We start from the raw sequence: 22,480 nt of genomic DNA on the forward strand, positions 1-22,480 counted from the left end.
TGCTACAGATTTCTTCTTGATGATCTTTCTCTTTTGGGGTTCTTATCTCTGGCTTGCCATTGTTAGCCCTGTGCCCTCTCAGGTTTATCCTCACACTCAGGGTCTGTCTGTGCTCTTTAGGTTCCTGAGGTCTCAGGTCTAGTTGTTCTCAGGGTCAAGCCTCCTGGTGGTCCCCTTGCTTATTCCTCCTCTGAGGCTCCTTTAACAGTCTCAGGGTGCTGATTCCACAGTTGTGTACCCCTCTGCACTCAAGGTCCATGCCTGCGCTCAGGATCTGAGTCCTCGCCTGCGCTCAGGATCTGTGTCTGGGCTTGAGTCCATGCCCGCACTGGTGCCTGCGCTCAGGGTCTGTATTCAAAGTCCACGCACGTTCTTTAACCTCTTGGGGTCTTAAGTCTTGCTGCTCTCAGGAGCAGGCCCTGGTGACCCCAGGTAGCTGCCAAGGACTTAATGCTTGCCCCAAACTTGCTCTAACTCTTATGTGCTGGCTTTGGCATTGTAGGTGGTGTGGGGTGGGGGAGGGGGTTGCTCAGCTCATGTTTTAGTGAGAGTTGTTTCACCCCTTTATAGCATGGAAATGCCCTGATTCCACATACCTCCAATGCTGTGCCCTGTTGTGGGATCCCTTCGTTCCTCTGGATTTATTTCTATGTCTTCTTGAGGAGTCCTATATGTTTTGGTTAGGAGAGGTTAAGCAGCTGCTTTTTTCTCTGCCTCCATCTTAACCAGAATGAGAGTGTTGTTTATGGGCTGTCTCCTCCTCGAAACTGTGAACTTGTTGAAAGCAGGGACTGTCTTTTCCATTTCTTTGTGTACTCAGGGCTTAGATCAATGCCTGGAATATAGCATGTGTTTAATAAAGGCTTATTGATTGAACTTCTGTGGACAGAACTCTGGCAGAGGGCTAGAATCTGTATTTTCTTTTCACCCCAAGCCAGACTTGTGATGTTTCTCAAATTCTCATCTTTTCTCTTTCTCTCTAGAAGTATTCTGTAGTAAACTAATGATATCACTTCAATTTCTATTTTTTTTAATCTTCACTTAAATGTTCTCTCTCAGTCTCCAGATTTCCTCAGGTGAGTTTTTTGATATACAATATTGCTCTTCCTCTCTCCTCCATCCCTCAATACTCTTTTTATCTGTCTTGTTCCTTTTAAATGGAGTATGACTTTAAAGAGCCTTATTTTAGTTCTGAGTCCCAAGTCTCAGTGATATCTTTGATATAAATTTGCTTCCTATGTGAAAGAATTAACCCATATCTGACAGCATAATTATGGAAGGCATGATATGCTATTTGGAGGTTTGAGGTGGAGAGAATAAAAAATTATTTCCATAGTAACTAAAAAATTGTACAAGTATTTAGACTTTCCTTTTATTTCAAACTTCTGCTTAAGGGCTTTAATAGAGTTTAACTTAAGCTCTATCAAGAATAAAATTTTTTGTTTTTGCTCAAACATTTGACCTTTCATCTTCTTAACTTGAAGCATCTACCTTAACTTTGACTCATATTTGGACTTTCTCAGTTTTGTCCTATGTCATCATTCAATCAATTGATTTCCTTCCTTTTAGCACTTTGGTGATTATTTTCCTTCTCTTCTTAGGGTATATATGATATTTGGGAAGGTGAGTAGCTAAGAGTGTGAACCTTGCCATATCTGGGTAAGCTGTCACATCTGTGCTTTCTGGAGAATTCAGGTGTATTTTAGAGGTTCCTTTCTGTCTGTATTTAGAGGTCCATCCATTAATCCTTCGTTCTAATGCCTCATCATGGCATGAGGTGATCTAAGATTCCTGAAGGCTCTGTGTGTATAGAATAAACTCTGTTAAACTAGAAAAGCTTTGAGTTCATATCTGGCCAAGGATTGTATTTCTTTGTATTGGATTTGTATTGTCTAAGAATCAGAATTCTTTTAGAATCTCTAATTTCTTTTAGAATATTCAACTCAAGCACTGTCTTCAAAATAATACCTTTCGGGATACTCCTGTATGTTGGTGCCCTCCTCTCAAAATTACCTTGTACAAATTTTCTATGAATATATATGTCAGTGTAATTTTAAGCTATTAAGACTTTTAAAACACCCCATATTATTATCTGTATAATTGAGAACCTACAGGATTTTATATAGCTCTCTGTCTTATACACAAGTAAAACTCTGTCTAGTAGGATCTTTTTACAAAGTTCATGAATGTATTGAGCAAATAAAAACAAAGTATATTCTACCTAAAGTGAAGAGAGGCACTGAAGTAGAGAGATCTTAGAATCAGAGAGAGCTCGATGCAAGTCATGACCTTGCTACATAATGTCTCTAAGGCCTTGAGTAAATGCTCTCAGGAAACTAAGCCTGTGGCCTCTAAAACTGTTGATCATCATTAATTAAAGGGAGTTTCTTCTTTGGAAATTCCCTATTAGCATAGAGATGGTTTAAAAAATTTGAGCATTTTTCTCTTCTCTTGAGATATCCTTTAAGGGAGTATGCTCCTACAATGACATCTATAATTCACAACTAATTAGTTATTTATTTGGGGTATGATTTTCTTCATTCTCCTCATTTCCCATGCAAACTGGCTGTCTATGTTGTCTCTATCGAGATATGGGGCAGGGCAACTAAGAGGCTTGGTGGATTGAAAGCCAGGACTGGAGATAGGAGGACCTGGATTCAAATCTGATCTTAGACACTTCCTAACTGTATGACTCTGGGCAAGTCACTTAACCCCAATTGTCTTCTGCCTTGGGACCAATATTTAGTATTGATTCTAACATAGAAGGTAAGGGTTGAAAAAAAATGATACAAGGACAAGGATCTATTAGGACTTGTACAGCTTATTTTGATGTCCTAAAGGACAAGTTTATCTTTGGATTCAGAATTCAAAGGTTTTGGGGTGGAGAGGATCCTTCACTCCAGAGGAACTGCTATTGTTCTAACCAATCAAAGAAATTTAAAGCAAAAGTCTTTTATCCCAGAGGCTGGGAAGACCTGAGCTCAAATCTGCTTTCAAATATGTACTACCTAGGTGTCCCTGAGCAAGTCACTTGACCTCTGCTTTCTTTAGTTTCCCCATTTGTAAAAAATGGGGAGAATAATAGCATCTATCTCCAAGGGTTGTAAAGCAATTGGCAAATATTAAGGCACTATATAAATCCTAATTGTTGTTGTTTTCTTCTTATTATTATCAGGCAGTACTGAAATCCCATAGGATTGAGTAATTACCATGTTGGGTCCCTAGTAGGAGTAAGAAATTCACTCTGATCTCTCCTTTGAAAACATGAATGTCTCTGACTGGAATTTTATTGACTCCAGGATTTCTGATACTGCTCAATTAAACAGCTTCTGTTTATTTAATTTATATTAGAATGGCGGACTATTTCCATGTTGACTAGCTTGTTTGATTCTGTTAAGTCCTGTTCTACTACTGTTTTGCATTTTGCCTTACTGGTCCCTATCTTTATGAATATTAACTAGCCTCCTTCTTCCTCCTATCCGTACTTTGTTTTTGTTTCCAACTTTGACGATTATTACTTTGGTGTGCACAGTTCCATTATGGTACCCTCACTCAGGTGAGAATATTTAAGAGCTAAAGTCCTTGGACATTGTTCTGGCTCTATGTTTTCCTTGGCTTTCCAGGGTTGTAGGTGAATTAGAATCTCAAACAAATGCCTAAAGGATTCAAAGTTTATCTGGTTCCTTGGCTTGACCTTCTCATGGCCTAATACTATAATTCATTGTCAATCAGACTTTCTGCTGACAGGCCAAGTAGGTGGAAGATAAACAATAATAAAAAGAAACATAGAGAGATGTGTAGAGAGAGGGGAGCAAGAAAGATTAGTTCTAATCCTTTTTTTTTTCTCTCTCCTTTACCTGTGAACTCTCAATCTTATTATATCTTGGCAAAAGCATTTTCTAATGGAAGATTTGAGTTAGGAGCAAAAGAAAAACATTTCAGGATCTACTTAGCTAATTTACTTCTAGCTACAGATTTGATTGATGTTAATAAAATCTTCCCCTCTATTCACATTCCACTCCCCTTCCCCACCCAATCCCCAATCCCCAGGCTTCTTCTGTGAGTTGTGTCCCTAGTGCCAAAGCAGAAAACAAATATGTTATCTAGGGAAATTATGTAAAGAAAGCAATTTAAAAAATTCTTTGTTGAAGAAGGTGTTTTTTTGGGGGTGGGGTGGGGGGGTGAATGTTTACGGGTAAGAGGGAAAGACAAGTTAATTCTGTGCCAAATTATTATTTTTAATCAAAAGTTTATTTTCATGAATTTTTGGTCTCCAGGTTGCCATCGGACCAAATGGACTTATATCACTATTGAATTTGGCTCTGTTTATTATTCCATATGGCAATAGTAGAGAGAGTATAGGGTAGAATTAAGAAACTAGTCATTTTTTTTATTTTTACAAGTCTTGAGGCAAAATATTTGAGAGTCTAATAAGCATCAGTAATTTTCAAAGTTAACATTCAAATTCCAGAACTCACAATAGTAACACTTCTTCCTAAAGATGAACTCATGGCAGCATACCTTCTAAAAGGAAAGAATTACAACTGTCAGAAAACCATATTGACAAGGAAATGCCAGAAGTCCTTAAAATATAGTCTTGGATGTCAGCCAGTGAGACTAAAAATCAGCTCTCTGTTAGGTCATTTGTTTTCTTCCTCATACACTCCAGAATTCAAAGCCAAGTACTGGGGTCATATTACAAGTTAGCTGCATAATTATAGCTAGCAGTCACATTCCTAAAACAATTCAATAAAAAATCTATAATGCTGTAAACGGCACCCAGAATGGAATTTGTATAGCATTTAGAACAGGTAGTACACTTAAGAGTATGTGCTCTCATTCACAGGAGTGCTATAACCATCAGACACTTCTTCAGGGGTGTTCACTGGGCTAGTGTTAAGTCAGAGGCTGTTTTCTAGGTCACTCTGGGCTTGAGGACTTTAAAAACCCAAGAGTCTGGGTCAGTGGGCAGCCTTCCAATTTCTTCCCTCCTTAGTTCATCCTGAAGAACATTACATTAATTCTGAACATTCTTGGGAAGTAAAGATAAATAAAAATCCTGTTTCTGTTCACAGTTGAGGCAGAAGATTTGTAACTCTCCCCAAAGTTCTAGGATGTCTTTGTAGAGTTAGGATGTCCTAGCCTAGAGATTTCCCATTCTGGAGTGAGGGGTGTTATATTTGAAAATAGGCTCTGCCACTTAATATGTTAGTACTTTGACAAGACATTTAAACTCTAGACCTGTGACGGTAAACCTTTCAGGAGACAAATGACAAACCTGCAACCCTTATGTTGCAAGCGAGTCCCCCACTTTACCCTAGAGAAGGGAGGGAGGAAGTGTTCCCATTAGGCTGCTGGGCAGAGGGGTGAGTGATGTGAGGAATATCCTCAGGTGTGTATGGAGAGGAGGAAGGGGAGCAGCCTCCTCTCACACACATGCCATTGGCCAATTCGGCTCTAGGCTATAGTCTCTTCATTGGTAAAATGAGTTTCAGTAGGTGATTTCTAAGATTATGCCAAGAGCTAAATGATTGGGAAACTAAGTGGCATAGTGGAAAAAGGCAGGGCCTAGAGTCAGGAAGACTCATCCTCCTGACTTCAAATTTGACTTCAGTCACTATTAACAGAATGATCCTAGAGAAGTCACTTAATTGTTTGCCTCAGTTTCCTCATCTGTAAAATGAGCTGAAGAAGGAAATGTGAAACCCTTCCATTATCTCTGCCAGAAAAACCTCCAAATGAGGTCATGAAGTAGACAAAACTAAACATCAAAAATGAATGAGTGAATGAATAAAAAACAAAGAATGAAAACAAAGATAACAAAAGCAACAACAAAAAATTAATTAAGCCCTCACTATGGTACTTGGGCTGAAGATAATAAAATAGAAGCCAAACAAGACAATCCCTACTCTCAAGGAGCTTATAGTCCAATAAGAATAGACTACACAATAGCAGAGCAAGAGTTGGAAAATGGGGTTGGCTGCAATGGGGCACATGGAGCCATGACTCTAAGTGGATTAAGTGAAGTCTGGGACCAGAGAAGATAATATAAAACTTCACTAATCAGAGCTCAGAGTCCCAAGGGCAGAAGTTGGAAAACTGATGGGACCTGCAGAAGAGGAGGTTAGTTTGGAAGCAAAAAAGCTCAGGCTTAGATACAAAGACATGAATTTTTAGTCCCATCTCCATCTTCAACACCACGTCTCACCTAGAGAGTTGAATTCCCTAACCTTCATTCTATTTACTGGCCTGAAAGCTCTAGAAGTTCTGGGGTATGAATAAGAGGGCATTGTATTTATTTCCAGGCTTTAGCATTATATTTTTTAAGTGCTGATAAAGACCCCACAAACTAAAGAAAAAAATGGATTGGTAATGAATCTGTATAATTTAGATTATCATTATTTATTAATAATCCCTTTCTCAAGATCATTTGTGCTTATTTGAACAATTAAAATAAAGTTAATGAATAATAATTTAATTGATTACTAGGATTACAACATTCATGGAAAAGATAACTTTATGACTTCAATTTTCAAAATCAACATTATTAGAAAAAAGAACAATACACTTAACATTTACTGGGAAAAAAGAAGGTATTGAACACGAAGGCACATTATTTCACCTAATATGAAAAAAAATCCTTCACTAAATTTCTCATTCAATATCTCACTGTGATGAAGAGATTAGTGTAGCTCCATAAAGGTCATTCCAGGGAACGCATAATTCTGGCAAGTCCTACCAACATATGCAAATTGATAAAACACAATTTAAAAAGGGATAGAGAACTAATAACTATTAGGAATTATTTAGTTACAGACTTGATGATGTGATTGTAATCTGCAGAGCAGCCTAGTTAAGTCCAAAAAGGCTTATGAGCAAGTTGGTCATAATTCATGAAGAGGTCTATTAAAGCACTGAAGGGTTTTGATTGTGGAGCATGAAACTTGAAAAAATTTAAAACCAAAAAATTTCATTCTTTTGAATATGTCCATGTTGATCTCAAAAAAGAAATTTCACAGAGTAAACAGAATATTGAATCTGGTTCTGGGATTTGCTTTGGAAGGATGTGGAGAAGTTAAAAAAAACATTAAAAGCATTAAAACAATCTGAGAAAAAAGATTAAAATCCATAAAGTACAATCTACAAACAAAAGATGAATTATTTGGTTTGGAGAAGAGTAGCCTACGTTATAATAAGTCAGGTTAAAAAAAGTATTACCCTATATAGGATGATGGTCAGCTGTCTTCTATATTCATTGGAAACCAAACAAAAAGTATTTATCATAAGACTCTTTTAATAAATATTCAATAAATGATGACTGATTGATGCATTCAGATCAATAATTTGGTTTCTATCATTGACTGTGAATGATCAACTATAAAAGAATAGGTTACCAGGTATAGAAAATGGTTAAACTGGGAACCATTAGGACTCAGGATAAACCCTCTACACCCCAAAAAATTATGAGACAAATCTTAGTTGGAGAGCTAATAAATTCCCATCTTTCTGGTTATGGTTGTATTTGCCTGGAGTAATTTTGATTTAATAATGCCTCAAGGAATGAAAATAGACTAGTTTTTTAAAAAAGTTTCTTCTAAACCAAATCTATGGTTGTATTTTACGAAAAAGTTTACTTTTGTGATTACGAATGGATAAGAATCAGTCTGCCATAAATATTTTAAAAGGTTTGCTATTTTGTATTCAGAGCTTATTAACCATCAATTACTTATGAGTTTTATATTCTTTGGTCTCAGCAGATGAAATGACCAATGTGGCATTTATGACATGTTTTTTGACCATTGGTTTCTAATAAACTTGGTTTTATCATAGAACTTTTATTATCTAGATTATTTTAGCATCTATTATTATGCCTGAATTTCTCTGTTCTTTGAGTTAAATAAAAAAAATTTCATTTCAGAAAGGCTGTTATGGAGGAAGTGTCTTAGATTTGGAGAAGGGGATCTGAGTTCAAATCCTTACTACTTTAAAAAACTTGTGTCACTTTGGGAAGTAATTTAATCTCTCTGAGTCTCAGTTTCTTCATCTATAAAATGAAAGATTCAGCTAAAAGTTTTCCGAGGTCCTTTTCTGTCAGTCTCTCATCCTATCATTCATTGTAGAGATTTAGAATTTTATTTCAATAAAGTCTTCTATAGACTATCCCCTGAAGAAAAAAATACTATACAGTTATAATCTGATATGTAAGTAGGTAATGAATCATTATATTTTCACTGTTTTTTCTGCAAATTTTCTCTCAATGGGTTGTAATACTTAGCTTTTGATAACTCTGGTCCTATTGACAATTATCAACAACTAGCTGAATCAGTCTGGTTTGTATTTTTTTTTTCTTTGAATTTCGATGGCCCTGTGTCTCTATTTCTCAATTTCAAATGCCTTCTTGCCTCCAGCCCCTTTTTATATGCTAAAGACTTGAAATTAGGGATGGACTCTGCCACACTTCTGGACAGAAGGTCTGGGCTTGTCCTGCTGTTTCTTTCTTGGGATATTGAGTGTTGTATTATTCCAGGATCTCAGGAATTGGCTGGGAAATGAAAGCTATCAGTGCTTCCAAAGAAGTTTGATGCAGGACAAAATCTGATTGCTCTCCTTTGTTCTGGGCTCTTCAAATTCTTGGACTTTTTTTGAATTAGTGTAGGCTGCTGCTAGACTCAGTCCTTCTCAGTCAGTTGGAGAGCTCTTTTGGTTCAGAAGGGTAGAATTGTAGACCACCCTTTGGTCAAGTATTCCTGCCTTGGCTAACCCATTGCAAGCTGGGCTAGATGCATTAAATGAATGCCTGTTCTGCAACAGAGATCTGAACCACACCCTTTCGGAACCTAGAGCACTGCTCACTTGTGCAGGTCAGTCTGCCCTGGATCTGTAATCTTGAACTGGGTAGTGGGTGACAAACTGTGCCTTGGTATGGGTCTTATGGAGCCCCAGTTTCAGTCTGAAACCTATCACCCTAATGCCTCTCTCTCAGCATTGGAGTGCCCTGTTTCATGCTTCACACCTCCATTCTTCTCCCGACCTCTCTTCCTATCTTCCTGTCAAACTTTACTTGACAAATGCTTCAGTGTGATTTTTCTCATTTTATGCTTCAGTCTTCAGTCTGGTGCACTTTCTAGATATATTTGGGGTGGAATTGTGAATAGGAGCTCATCACACTGCTTCCTACTACTTCACCATTTGGCTCTGATACTGATGTTTGTTTTAAAGAACAATAGTTCATTTTATGAAACAACAATATTTTTTTCTTATGATTTTGTAGGAGTATAAGCAAATATTTATATGTTGTATGACTGATTTAAAGCAGATCACTCAAAATTCATTGGAAAAGCATGTGGTAACCATAAGCAAGCTATACAATGTGTTTATAAACATGAATTTAAGAGAATATATTTTAAAAAAGAATACAATCAGAAATATAAGCAACTGGGAGATAAAAGACTGATCACATAATGAGAGTGAAATATACCCATGGCTCACTGGTATTCATTTATATCTAAAGATCTACAAGAAGGCTCCCAGCATATTGGGTGGACTCCTTGGAGAGTTTTAGGGGCAAACATAGACAAGAATAACACAGGGTAGACAAATATGGCTGGATTGTGTTCTCTATTATTGGATGAAGTTCCCCTCTCATTGAGAACACAAATCCATTGCTCTATTAAAATTATCATGTCCTATGAAAATTATACATTGAACACACATGTATTCATATATGGATTGAATATACAATATATTCCTTGAAATAATTTTCTTCAGGCAAACTAAGGTAAAATATTTCTTATAATTAATCTGTTTTACTCATCTGTTTTTCTTGTGGTTGCTGACAAAAATAAGCAGTTCATATTGACTTATAGCCCATTTTAAAAGGTAACTAGCTGTTGAGAAACATTTTCCAGAAGAGCAATTTGGGAATTGAGATCAGATCTCAGCTTGGCGTATTGTGAATTGGAAAGTGAATACATTTTCCTATATAGAGAATGAAAACTCTCCTGAATTATGCCATCTGGAATTCTACACATTATATTCACCTTTTAAAATGACATTCTGGTAGTTTTTATGTGTTCCTCACTCTTTTTATCCCTGCAAATTCATCTTGTCTAATTGTTTAACTTCTCTCTTTAAATTTCCCAATATCAGAAGATCAGTAATTCTCTTAAAATATTTCTATAACATACGATAAAAAAGATTATCTGTTCTACATATGTAATAAATTATGATAAATATGCTTTTTTCAATGGAGGCAAATTCTCTCATTAGTTAACTTTTAATTAAACTAGTCTCTTCCAAGAAAATAAGCTATGGAGAAATTTTGTTATATTTAATCTAGCAGTGACCCTTGTTTAGATATTGCTAGCATTTTGCCCCCATTATTTCTTTAATTCTGAACAGAAAATGACACTAATGCTTGGAAGCCAGGGTCAGTTTAATAACCTGGATATAAGATGTTAATAAGAACTTAACCAACTCACAAGATACAGTTGAATTTAGTTTTATCTTTGAAACCAATAAACAACCCAGTAATTAATTTGAAAATAAAAAAATTAACAAAATTTCATTATTCATCAAGGTTTTCATTTTAAAAAATGGTTTCTCTAATTGCATGGTGAAATAAGTGAAAAAAATTCAGAGGATAAACTTCTTGATGTTTGACAAAAGTATCATTTTATACATAAAAACACACTGTTGTTATGTATATATAAATATGTTATATATAAACACATATCACATGTATACAATATTTCAGAACTTTCACATCTTGTTTAGGCCTGTTGATATGGGCAGAATAGGTTACAGGAGAATTTGGTTAGCTTGTGAATAGAACAGCCAACAACTCATCTTAGTCCCCCCCAAAATGTTAGAAGCTTCTCTAGATCTTTAGTTGGGTGTGGAATTTGATGCTATCTCTGAACCTCACTTTGCCAACAAATCTTCAGAAGGATACCCTGGCTTCTCATTGTTATTTTGTCCATTATGTGACAATTGACACACTATCAACTCTGTTTCCTTTAGGCTTACTTAAAACCAAACGCTATGCTGACACCAAGGCAACTCTCATCTCTTCCTTTTCTGTCCTCTTGAATGTTTATAATAAACTTACCACTAGTCATGTACGATATCTGGAAAATTGTCTTGTGGTTTTTATCCAAGATCCTGCTAGTCCATCTCGCAAATGGCATATCTAATTCATATACAGGTTTCTGGAATGCAATACAGCTTTAGATCACTGAATAAAATACTATACATCATTTTCAGTGAAAAAAAATGTAAAAAAGAACTATTTTCGATCCCTTGCCTTTTCTGCACCCCTACCCTGACATAGGAACCCCAGACACAAAAAAGAAGCCAGATGGGAAAAGCAGCCTAAGGGTTGATAACAACTTATATGTACTGGAAGTCATCACCAGCCATATGCCTTTAGACTTTAACATATATCCTGCCAATTTGACTGAGAGGACATGTTCATTCATCCTCCTCAAAGGATGTAATGCCTGCAAGAGCTAAACGTGGGTTCTAGAACTTTCAAAGTAAATTTGATTGATGAGTAAAATTGTAAGCATGCCATAGTTAGCCTATGATGATGCATGTGCCTATAATTTTCTAAGATGTTATTTAGGTGTTGAACAGATGCAATTTAATCCAACAAGAATTTCTTAAATATATGATATGTGCAGACCATTGTGCTAGGTAATGGGACTATAGCCCATGATCATCTACTTTTCATAAATGTGCCATATAGAAAACTAGATTTGGATGAAGAGCACCTCCATTTAAATTCTGGCTCCTGCCACTTACCATTTAAATCTTTTGGGCTCTCTGGAGTCCCTAGTATTCTTTGCTATGAAATGAGTTTGGATATGGCTTCTAAGGTCTCATATCTCTGACTCTCTGATTCTATAATCTTAGACTTTTTTGTTAGTAAAAGTAATTGCTGGTTTTTTTCCAGTCCTTGCATTGTGGCTACTATTTTACATTTGTTAAATTTCTCTAGGAAATTATGATGACTCCATTCCTTTACTTCTATACATTTCCCATTAAAAAAAACACTATCAGCTTGCTTAGGATAATATATATATATATATATATATATATATAAATGCTTTTAAAACTTTTAAACATTATATGCATGTCACATGCCATGGTAGTATGTATTTAAAGTGTATTTAAAATGAGCAGCCTAGAAACAACATAATTACATATAGTATTGCTTCAGTTTTTATTATTTCTTCTATGTGAGTATTTATGTTGACTTTTTTTTCTAATTTGACTAATGGAATTGATGCTAATGAGACCATTACATATAAAACTAGTTATTTTCTAATTGGTTAAGACATACCCTGTTTTGTTTTGAAAGATGTTGTCAGATACTCACTATATCCAATGCCTTCCTATATTTTTTTCTTGAAATAATATCTGTGATGTACAGGGAAGAGATTCCTGAGTAATTCATAAAACTTTGACCCTTTGCTTTTGTTTCTTGGTCCAGAATCATCTTTTCTTATATCATTTTTGCTATTCTTGGTTTCCAACTTCACACTTTCCATATTGCATACACACTTCATTATGCTAACATACTTTCGAGGATCTTGTTAGTTTCATCACATAATTTATTTCCTTATTTAGCCTCTGTAACAGAAGGTGGTGTATAAGGGGCTATTATTTTTATTGTTTGCTTTATCTCCTCATAATGAGATGACCAAATACCCCTGAAATTCTTTTTTTGGATATATAATGATTCTGCTCCATCAAGTTCTTTATTAACCTCTCTGAAGAAAGCCTATTAGCCATTAGTCCATATAGTTGCAATTTCTTTGTTTTCTCAGCTTTTTTTTCTCATAAAAATAAAATTATAGGGAACCTGAAGAACAGTGGAAAGATGCATGGCAAGTATAATAACAGTTGGCATTTACATTTCACGCTTTACATTTGGTATCTCATTTGGTTCTCACAACAACCCTGTAAGGCAGGTAGCTATAAGGATAAAAAATAATAAAGGCTGATATAATAATATAAATTAGTATTTTAATTAAAGCCATGCTGATAGATAAAGTCATTAGACCACGAGCTTGTAAGAATTCAAAACTGCAGCTCAGCCATTATTACCTCCTGTCTCTTCCTGAGTCTGCTGGCCAAGAGGCCACTCCCCCCTAACCTAGGAGATTTAAACTGTTCTGTGTGGAGATGTAGGCGTCCCCACGCCCAAAGAACCAGAAACGGAAACCTGTTGGACCACAGGAAATGTAGTTTGATAATTTCCACGTGTCCATAGAAAATATATATACTTTTAGATGGCAACTCCCAAATTTCACTTTTACATAGCATTATTATCCTTATTTTGCAGATGAGGAAATTGGGGCATGAATAGGTTAGGTGGTTACCATGAGGTCAAACAACTAGTAACCCTTAAGATTTCTATATCTTTCTATCTGCCCTGTAGCTAAATTCTAGTCATGTGTATTGTCTCTTCAAAATAAAGTGTGAAGTCATGAAGAGTAGAGACTATTTTTTTTTCCTATTTGCATCTCTAGTAACTAGCATGGTATTTAGTCCATAGTAAGTAAGTACTAAGTGTTTTATCATGCATTCATTGTCTTCCACAATGAAAAGCACTGTCTTGGAATAGGAGAGCTCCTTAATAAATATGTTAAGAGATCAATTCATGAGTCATGTGAGCTTGTCCTTGGCTCATTCACCAAGGAAGGGATGTTCCTAATCCTATAACTTTCATCATGTGCCGTTTGACAATGATATATTGAAACTCCTCAAATTAATTAGTTCATCACTAGTTCTACTACCTGAGTTCTCTCAATGGATAGTTTACTGGTCAGCTAAAAGTTTATCATTTATGGTGCTTTATAAATAAATAACTTTATTACTGTTGTGTTTAACATATGTCAATAACCTCTATATATATTGTAGAAGTTTGAAGTTTTATGTGCAAATTTCTTTTTCTGATTTTTTGCAGATTGAAATAGACATATTATCAAATCCATAATAAATAAGAAAAAAATTTTAAAATACTGTAAGGCATAGTTCCCTCTTTTCATTCTTATTTTAAGATTATCAATGCATAATACAACTTTTCCAAGACCATCTGTCTATTTAGACTTTCACTATAAACCTTGAAAACAGAGTGTTCTAAGAAGACACAGGTATCACCTCCTCATGTTCGAATGTAGACAATTTATCCTTTTTTAGTCTCTTATGATTGTTTACTAATTTTCAACTCTGTGTTTCTTTTGATTCCTGTGTTTCAGAATTTCTACTTAGCATTGGTGTTTTTATCAGAAATGCTTGAAAATTCTGTTTCATTGAACTGAAATAAAATTGAAATTCTTCTTCTCACTTTACTTTCCTCTACTCCCTCAGCCCAGAATTATAGCAGTTTTGCTAGATAAGTTGTATTTGGTTGTAATCCTATATTCTTTGACTCCTGGAATTTCACATTTCTTATTTTAAGAGCTCTACTTCTTTATATTGTTTTTAAGTCATTTCTGACTCTTTATAACCCTTTGCAGGTTTTTCTTGGTGAATATACTATAGTGGTATGTCATTTCCTTCTTTAAATTATTTAAAAGATAAGGAAAATTGAGTCAAATAGTGTTAAATGACTTTCCCAGGGTCACATAGCTAGTAAGTCTGAGATCGTATTAGAATCCAGGTCCTCCAGACTCCAGGGTTGGCACTCTATTTACTGTGCCAAATGTCTTATAATCCTAAAAGTGGTAATTCAGTATTTCTTTCTGGATCCTTGCAGTATTTGAAGCAATGGATTTTGCTTTTGACCATGTTGGAGAACCTATGGCATGTGTGCCAGAGGGGGCTGCTCCTCTCCCTCTCTCCACCACGCCTGAGGACATCTTTCCACTCCTCTGCCTAGCAGCCCAATGGGAGCAGTTTCTCCCTCCTCTGCCTAGGGTAAGAGGGTGACTGATGTGTGAAATGAGGGTTGCAGTTTGGGCACTTGGACTCTAAAAGTTTTGCTTTCACTGGCCGATAGTATTCCTAAGAATTTTTATTTGAGGATTACTTTCAGGAGGGTGATTAATAATTCTTTATATTTTTATTTTTCTTTCTGGTTCCAAAACTTTTGAGTGGTTTTCTTTTAAAATCTCTTTCAATATTATGCTAGACTCTTTTTCTTTTTCTTTTTTGCTTATGGTTTTCAGATAGTTTTCTGTTTTTCTCCTTGATTTGCTTTCCAAGGCAATTGTTTTGCTATTATATTCCTTTACATTTTCTTCCATTTTTTTAGTCTTTTGATTTTGTTTGAATATTTCCTGCTTGGCGAAATGATGATCTTGTCTGGTTACACTTTTGTACTCCTTAGGCAAAGCCACTGTAAGAATTAAAATTAAGAGACTGCTGTAAATGAATAATTTTATTAAATCAAAAGTAGTAGGAGAAAAAATGGAAAAATAGGAGAAAGACATATAGTTTACTTACAGCTGCTACATTTAGCTTACTCAATATATGGCTACTATGAGTGCCTCTCTAGAAAGCACTCTTACCAGAACCACAACTTGTAAACAAAGAGGCCAAAATTTGCTTTCGCCTCAGTTTATCAAACTTCTTCTCTGCCCACTAATTCCTAATTATGTCTCAGGAGCTGACTATGGCTCTCTCTTTTGCCTGCTCTGCCCAGATGGGGGCAGTTCAGGGGGTTTTGCAGGGAAGATCATCCTGCCCTCCTGGTCTCGCAATATTCTTGACTTCATTGCTCCATTTTTTCTGGCTGTTCTTCTACTCTTGTATTTATCCAATGATTTCCCTCACACAGTCCTTGCTTCTGGACCCCACTCCAGGTACACATAGTCATAAGGGGGAAGAGTAAATTTTCTTTTGCACAATCCCCCCTTTGATTCTTTGGGAGACCAACATGTTAAATCTCTTCACTTGGATGTCTAGGACATTAACATGAGAGGTCTCCCTAACTAAACATTCTACATATAGAGCCTATACACTTAAAAGTTCTCTTACTAAAATTATATAAAATATTGTACCTTACATAAAGGGAATTACAACAATTTTGAAGAATAAGAGGGAAAGAAAGAAAAAGGAAAAAAGAAAAAATGATTGACAGAAGCATTGACAAAAAGTCAATTAGGGGGCACTCCCCTTTGGTATAAGATTTTACACCATTAATGCTTTTTCAATTTCCACAGCTCTCATTTCTTTTCCAAAATTTTCCTGTACTACTCTCATTTCATTTTGCATAATTAGAATTTCTGTATCCTAAAACTACTATTCTTAGCATCCCACTCTCCTTCTTACGTTACATGTTGATGTAGGGAGGATATAAATTTTGTGTAGCCCTGCTTCTCACTCTCTTCTTCTTATAATGGTGGCTACCAGTGGTCTTTTTAAATAGGCAAGATAATTTAGTCACAAGGTTTTATTTTGTTAGATAATTATCCTTTTATTCTTTTACTTCTAGTAATTATTAATAAACTTTATAAAATATAATACTCAGAGTATTAGACATTAATTTAATCCTACATTCTGGCAACCACCAGAAGTGGGGTTTAGAACCCTTAATTCCAAATAAGTAGATTATTTTGAATAAACTACATCTCTCCTGCCATGTCCCCGCCCCGTTCCCCCACCTTTCTCCTCTGGGGAGTATTGCTGTCTCCATCTGCCTGCCTGCCTGCCTGTTGCTTACTTCTGCCAATCCAACCTCCCTAGCTGACTACCTGGGTGGTCCTTGCCCAGCCTGCATCCCCAGTGCCAAGAAGCACAAGGTCAAAGGAGACCAACCAATCCCTGTGGTATTGATGAGAATCTGTGTCAAGATAGAGTACTTGTTTGTGGTTCAAGGTTGTGGCTGTTTGACATATGATAGACGCAGGTCTTCCCTATGCCACATTCCAACAAGTATCTAAGTTTGGCTGCCTTCTTGGCTCCATATTCCTAAGAGCCAAGGTAAAATCAGTCCAGGGAATAATATTTCCCATATGCTGTAAAAATCTAATCCCTTTTCTGTCTTTCATGGTATGGCAATTTTCTGTAGTCCTGGCTGCTGATTGGGTAAGTGCATATTGCTACAGTGGTCCTACAGGCATGTAGACATAAATTACTTTATTGGGCCTTGATTCTAGGACCTGTTATGGGCTTATTCTTGTTTACTCAGATTTTTTACATACTATTTAATTTTGATTTTTTCTTTTCTTCTATTTCTTATGTTTTGACTTCCTTTTTACAATTAATTCATATACCTCATAACTTAGCTATGTATCTCAGGATGATCCAGGTGTGTCAACACCCTCCTCAGGGGTGATTGTATAATTGTTATATAATTCTAGTTTTATAAAAGTTTTTCTTGTTTGAGAGTAATTTTAGGATAAGAAACTTACTATCTCCCAGAATCCAGAAAATGAACTGTTTGGAGAAGGCATCGTGAAAATACCTGCAGAAACCTTACACTGCACCAAAAGATGCAGAATGAACTTTGGGATGTAGTGAAATTGAACTGTGAGGGGTTGAACACATTTATTTTGAATGTAAACTCTTATGCCAAAGGAGACTGTCCCCTAATATTTTTGTCAGTGTACGTAACAATCATTGGTTTTGTTCTCCTTTTCTTTTGTTTCCCTCTTAACCCCAAATTATTGTAATTTCCCCTTAGAAAGTGCAATGTTGTATGTACCTCTAGTTATAGACCTTAAGAGATGTAGGTTGGTTACGTGTACTGATTCCATGGGGAAAATAGGCATGTAAATCTGGGAGATTTCTACATGCTCTTTTTCCATGGGAATCATAGGAGGGATTGTGTAATTAGAATTTCTGTGCCCTAAAACTACTATTCCCAGCACTCCACTATCCTTCTCACGTTATATGTGGATGTAGGGAGGATATAAATTTTGTGTAACCCCATCTCTCATTCTCTTCTTCCTGTAATGGCAGCTGCCAGCAGTCTTTTTAAACAGACAAGAGAATTTAGTCACATGGTTTTATTTTGTTAATTATCCTTTTATTCCTTTACTTCTAGTGATTATTAATAAACTTTATGAAATATAATACTCAGAGTATTGGACATTAATTTTAATCTTACAGTTTAAAAATATTTTTAACTTTCAAAAGGAAACAAACAAAAAAATCTAACTCTTTTCTTTGAGGAATTCTAATTGAATTTGTGCCCAAGTTGTGTGTTCTTCTTGAGGCTTTGCTTATGGATGTTTTAATCATTCTCTTCTAAGTTTGCTTCTTGAACTTCCTTGACATTATAACAGTTTTTTATAATGGGATTAATTTGTATTCTTCCAGCCTACTTCCTTAATCTGGAATTCATATTAGGACTAGACTCTGCCTATTTCTGGTGGGTATTTTTGGACTAAGTTTCTATTTTGGGTCCTTCTATTGCTTTTTTGGATTTCTGAGTGTTGTCTTATACCAGGATCTCAGGGACATATTAGGTTAGATATGTGTAAGCTTTCAGTGCTCCTAAAGTGACCTCATCCAGGAAAAAGTCTGGTTATTGCTCTTCTGACTTGAGCTTTGTAATTTCCTTACCTGGGTTTGGTTCTGAACACCTATGATCTTGCCTCTGTTAGGAAGTCTATAAACTGTTACTGGACTCAGCCACTATCAACCATCTGGGAAGCTCTTCAGGATAAGTTTTAAAACTACCTGCTCCTTTTTTGGTCTGTGATTCCTGCCTTGGTTATTCTGTTGTAGCCTTCAGAATAGATTGAGTCCACTCTGCTCCTGGAAGTCAAAACAGTAAGCTCCTCCTCGCTTCTGAGTATTCCATGCTGAGTACTATAATGTAGGTGTAAAGTGGGTACTATAAGGAGCAGCCAAGGGACCTAGGAAGATGTTGATGGAATATGAAGGGAAGGGAATCCCAAACCAAGGCTGTATGAGAGTTGGATAACCTCCCACAGGAGCTGGGTCAGGTCCCCTTTAAGCCCAAGGTTCTCTGCTAATAGGCCCAGGGCTTGGAACCAAAACAGCCAAGACAGTTAAAATGTTTCCAGGAAGCTGACTGAAACTTCCTGAAACCTCAAATTGGAAATGCATAACTGGCTTGGAATGGCCTGCTCAACTAAGCTGTAATGAGGATCTGACTGCTATTAAGGATGGCTGGTGGTAGGTAAGCAAGGCTCCAATACTATTTAGGCTCAAGGTTAACCAGGGTTTATTTGCAAATAACTGAGGGAAATGAAGGGTAGGTAGGTGGGAGAAGGAAACCCTAAGACCTTGCCTAAATGGTTGATGTTGATTAATCCTGGAGCACAAGTTGATATTCCTAGGAGCAGAGTAATGAGACAGCCTTGAGGGCAAATCCCAACTCTGTTGCTTGTTGCTGAGCCCAGAGGCTGGGTAGCCCTTGGGTCAGTTGCAATTATTCTTGGTTGTAGCTGTTTCACACTAGCTGGTATGTAAGATGTTATCCATGCCAAGGAAGTATTCAATATTTGGCTTATGATTGAATAGTTCCTACCTGCCTAACAGAAACTCCCAGAACCACCCTTGGGGCCCAAAAAACCCTCCTTCCTCCCTAACCCTCCAGGTGAGTCAGAGAAGTGAAGTTCCCTGGGGTTTGGAGACCTCCTTTTATTCCCTGTCCTGGGTGATCTGCCAGGTTCTGTGTTCTAAAGTGGCAACTGTCAGCTTGCACCCCCAGAACTATGGCTACTCATTTCTTTACATAATAATATATAGCTTAATGCTCAAGTTTGCTCTTCATCCTTGGACTCTGTCTTTAGATATAGGACCCTTCCTTAGGACCCTAGGTCTCTGACTTAGAACTGGATAGTAACCCTCCTATACCTGTACCTTTACTAAGATTAAGGCCCCTTGTATGCTGGATCTGGTACTATACTCTTCATGTGTTGCAATACTCCCTGTGGTCATTCTTGGATGAATCCCATCCCCAGTGTCCACAACCATCTTTGTATTATTTTGTAGTCTCGGACTCAGTAAATGACTCACTATGATTTTTTTTTCTTTAAATTTCATGATCAGGATTTAAATTGCTGTGTATTTTTTAGATCAATATAGGGGAGTGATGGGATAGAGCTTATCTTTACTTCTTCAGGCTACTTTACCATCTTGATTCCCAACATATTTTCTAATTTGGATAAAAAAGCCAATTAGGACATATATATATGTATATATATATATGTATGAATATGTATAATATATAATATAATGATACATACATATATATATATACATGTATAATTTAATAGGGATAATCAAGTCACATTAGAACCTAAATATATGATATACATAGAAGATATATATGTATATATAAAGTATATTACATATAAGATTATGTATGTATGTATGTATTTATGTATCTATCTATCTATCTATCTATGTCATTTGGAATGGATCTATTTAGGAATGGCTACCCAGAGCATTAAAGCACATGAAGACTGCATCAGTGCAAGAAAAAGTACCAGATCCAGCACAGAGGGGCTAATTTTGTGCAAGGTACAATAATGGGATCCTACTACATCTTAATTACTCCCTGTCCCATTCTGAACCTTAGATCCTAGGTGAGAGCTGAGGAAGGATCCTGTACCTGAAGGTGGAGTCCAGAAGGGTAGAGTCTAAGGATGAGGAGCAATATCCTCATCCCATCTCATTGCATTTATTTATTATCACAGGTATGCTGCTTCATATTATACAACACATGTGATAGTATGACATTTAATGTCATACCACCACACAAACTTGTTGTTCTAAAGCACAACACGTGTGGCATGATATGTTATAGCATAAGAAATTGTGACATGATAATATATGCACATATGACATGTCATAGCATGGGCTGGCATATGTATGACACATTGTGAAAAGGCATGATGTATGACAGAAATTGAATTGCATAACATAAATATATATTAACTGGCATATTGTATAACACCTGGTTCTGTCCTACTTTCCCACGCCAATTAATTCCATGCCAATAATAATAGTTCTGATAGTGGAGAAGGTGAGATATTTTGTTTTAATTTCTTACACACTTTTAACAAGTATTCTAATTCCATTACATCATCAGAGATGGAATAGAGAGTCAGTGAATGGAGATTTTTTTAATAAATATCAATTTCTGGACCATTTAAAGCTTGAGCCTAGGATCAACCTTTATTATATACCATTAATTATGTCACCTTCCCCCCCCCACATGCATTTGCTTGTCTATTCATTCATTCAACAAATATGTATTGAATCCCAATTCATGAAACAGCATAATGTAGTAGAAAAAAATAGTGAATTTGGATTCAGAAAACCTTTGTTTGAATCCAGCCTTTCCCATTGCCCTTCAATCCTCCCATCCTTGGTATAGAGGGAACTTTTTCTTTAACGCTATAAATGGTGACAACTTTAGATCTGTATGACTATGTAGCTCATCATTGTTCTGAATCCTTTCTTAACATTTCCCCCCTTTCTTTTTTTCCAAAATTCCATTGCTTCTTTTTAAACATTTTTATTTTCAGTTCCCAATTCCCTCTTTTCCTTCACCCCTTATTCCACCAATGAGAAGGCAAAAATGTGATACTTATTATACATATGAAGTCATACAAAACATACTTGCATATTAGTTATGTTAAATAAAAGAAAAAGTGCTTTAGCCTGCATTCAGAATTTATTAGTTCTCTCTCTGGAGGTGAATAGCATTTTTAAAAATGAAGAGCCCTGGTTCTGTCCCCAGCCCTAGCACAGGTCTCCTTTTTCACCTCTTTTTGAACAAGAGTTAAATCTTCTTACCATCTGGGTGCTGAATGATCCAGTTATTCTGCTGCTGCTGTTATCAGCAACAATGCCCCAAACTTATGTTGCTGCAGCATTGCCCTCCTGTTCACTTCCACCTGAGGGTCATGAACCTCTCTGTCTTAATCTTGCCTACATGGAACAATGTTTTACTCTTTTTGTTTTGTTTTGTTTTGTTTATGTCATCTAGAATTTGATTTGATGTATTTTTTAATTGTTTAGAGGGAAATGTTGGGAGATGTTGGCAAAAATGCTCTTTACTCCACCATCTTGCCTCCACTTCCATCTCCCTGTATGGTACATTTGCCTGGAACTCTCCCTGTGTTCATGCTTTTCTACTTCACCAGGTATCAGTTGCTCCCAGGGGTTCTATTTGCTCCCTTCCCAGGACAGGTAATCATTTCAAGCTTCTATTGAATTCAAGGTCTTTATCTCCCTTTTCCAGCCATCTCCCTTCAACCACAGGAGCATTTATCAGTGGGATCAATCACTCCCAACTCCAATGTAAGGCCTCCTTCCTCCCCACCCCAACCCCTTCAATATTTCTTTCCTCCTTACCAGTTCCCTTTAGGTTTTTCTCTTTAAGACCACAGAGATTACTTCTCCCTCATTTCTGGACCTTGATTTGATCCTGGTGCATTACTCATTCCTCAGTATCCTCTCCTTCCCTCCCTTATTTTGTATCTGTTCCCATGTTGTAATATCATTCCACGAAAGAAGCATTCACCCATAGGAAAGTTGT

This window comes from Gracilinanus agilis, chromosome 3, assembly GCF_016433145.1.
Source record: "Gracilinanus agilis isolate LMUSP501 chromosome 3, AgileGrace, whole genome shotgun sequence".
In the NCBI taxonomy this organism is placed as follows: Eukaryota; Metazoa; Chordata; class Mammalia; order Didelphimorphia; family Didelphidae; genus Gracilinanus; species Gracilinanus agilis.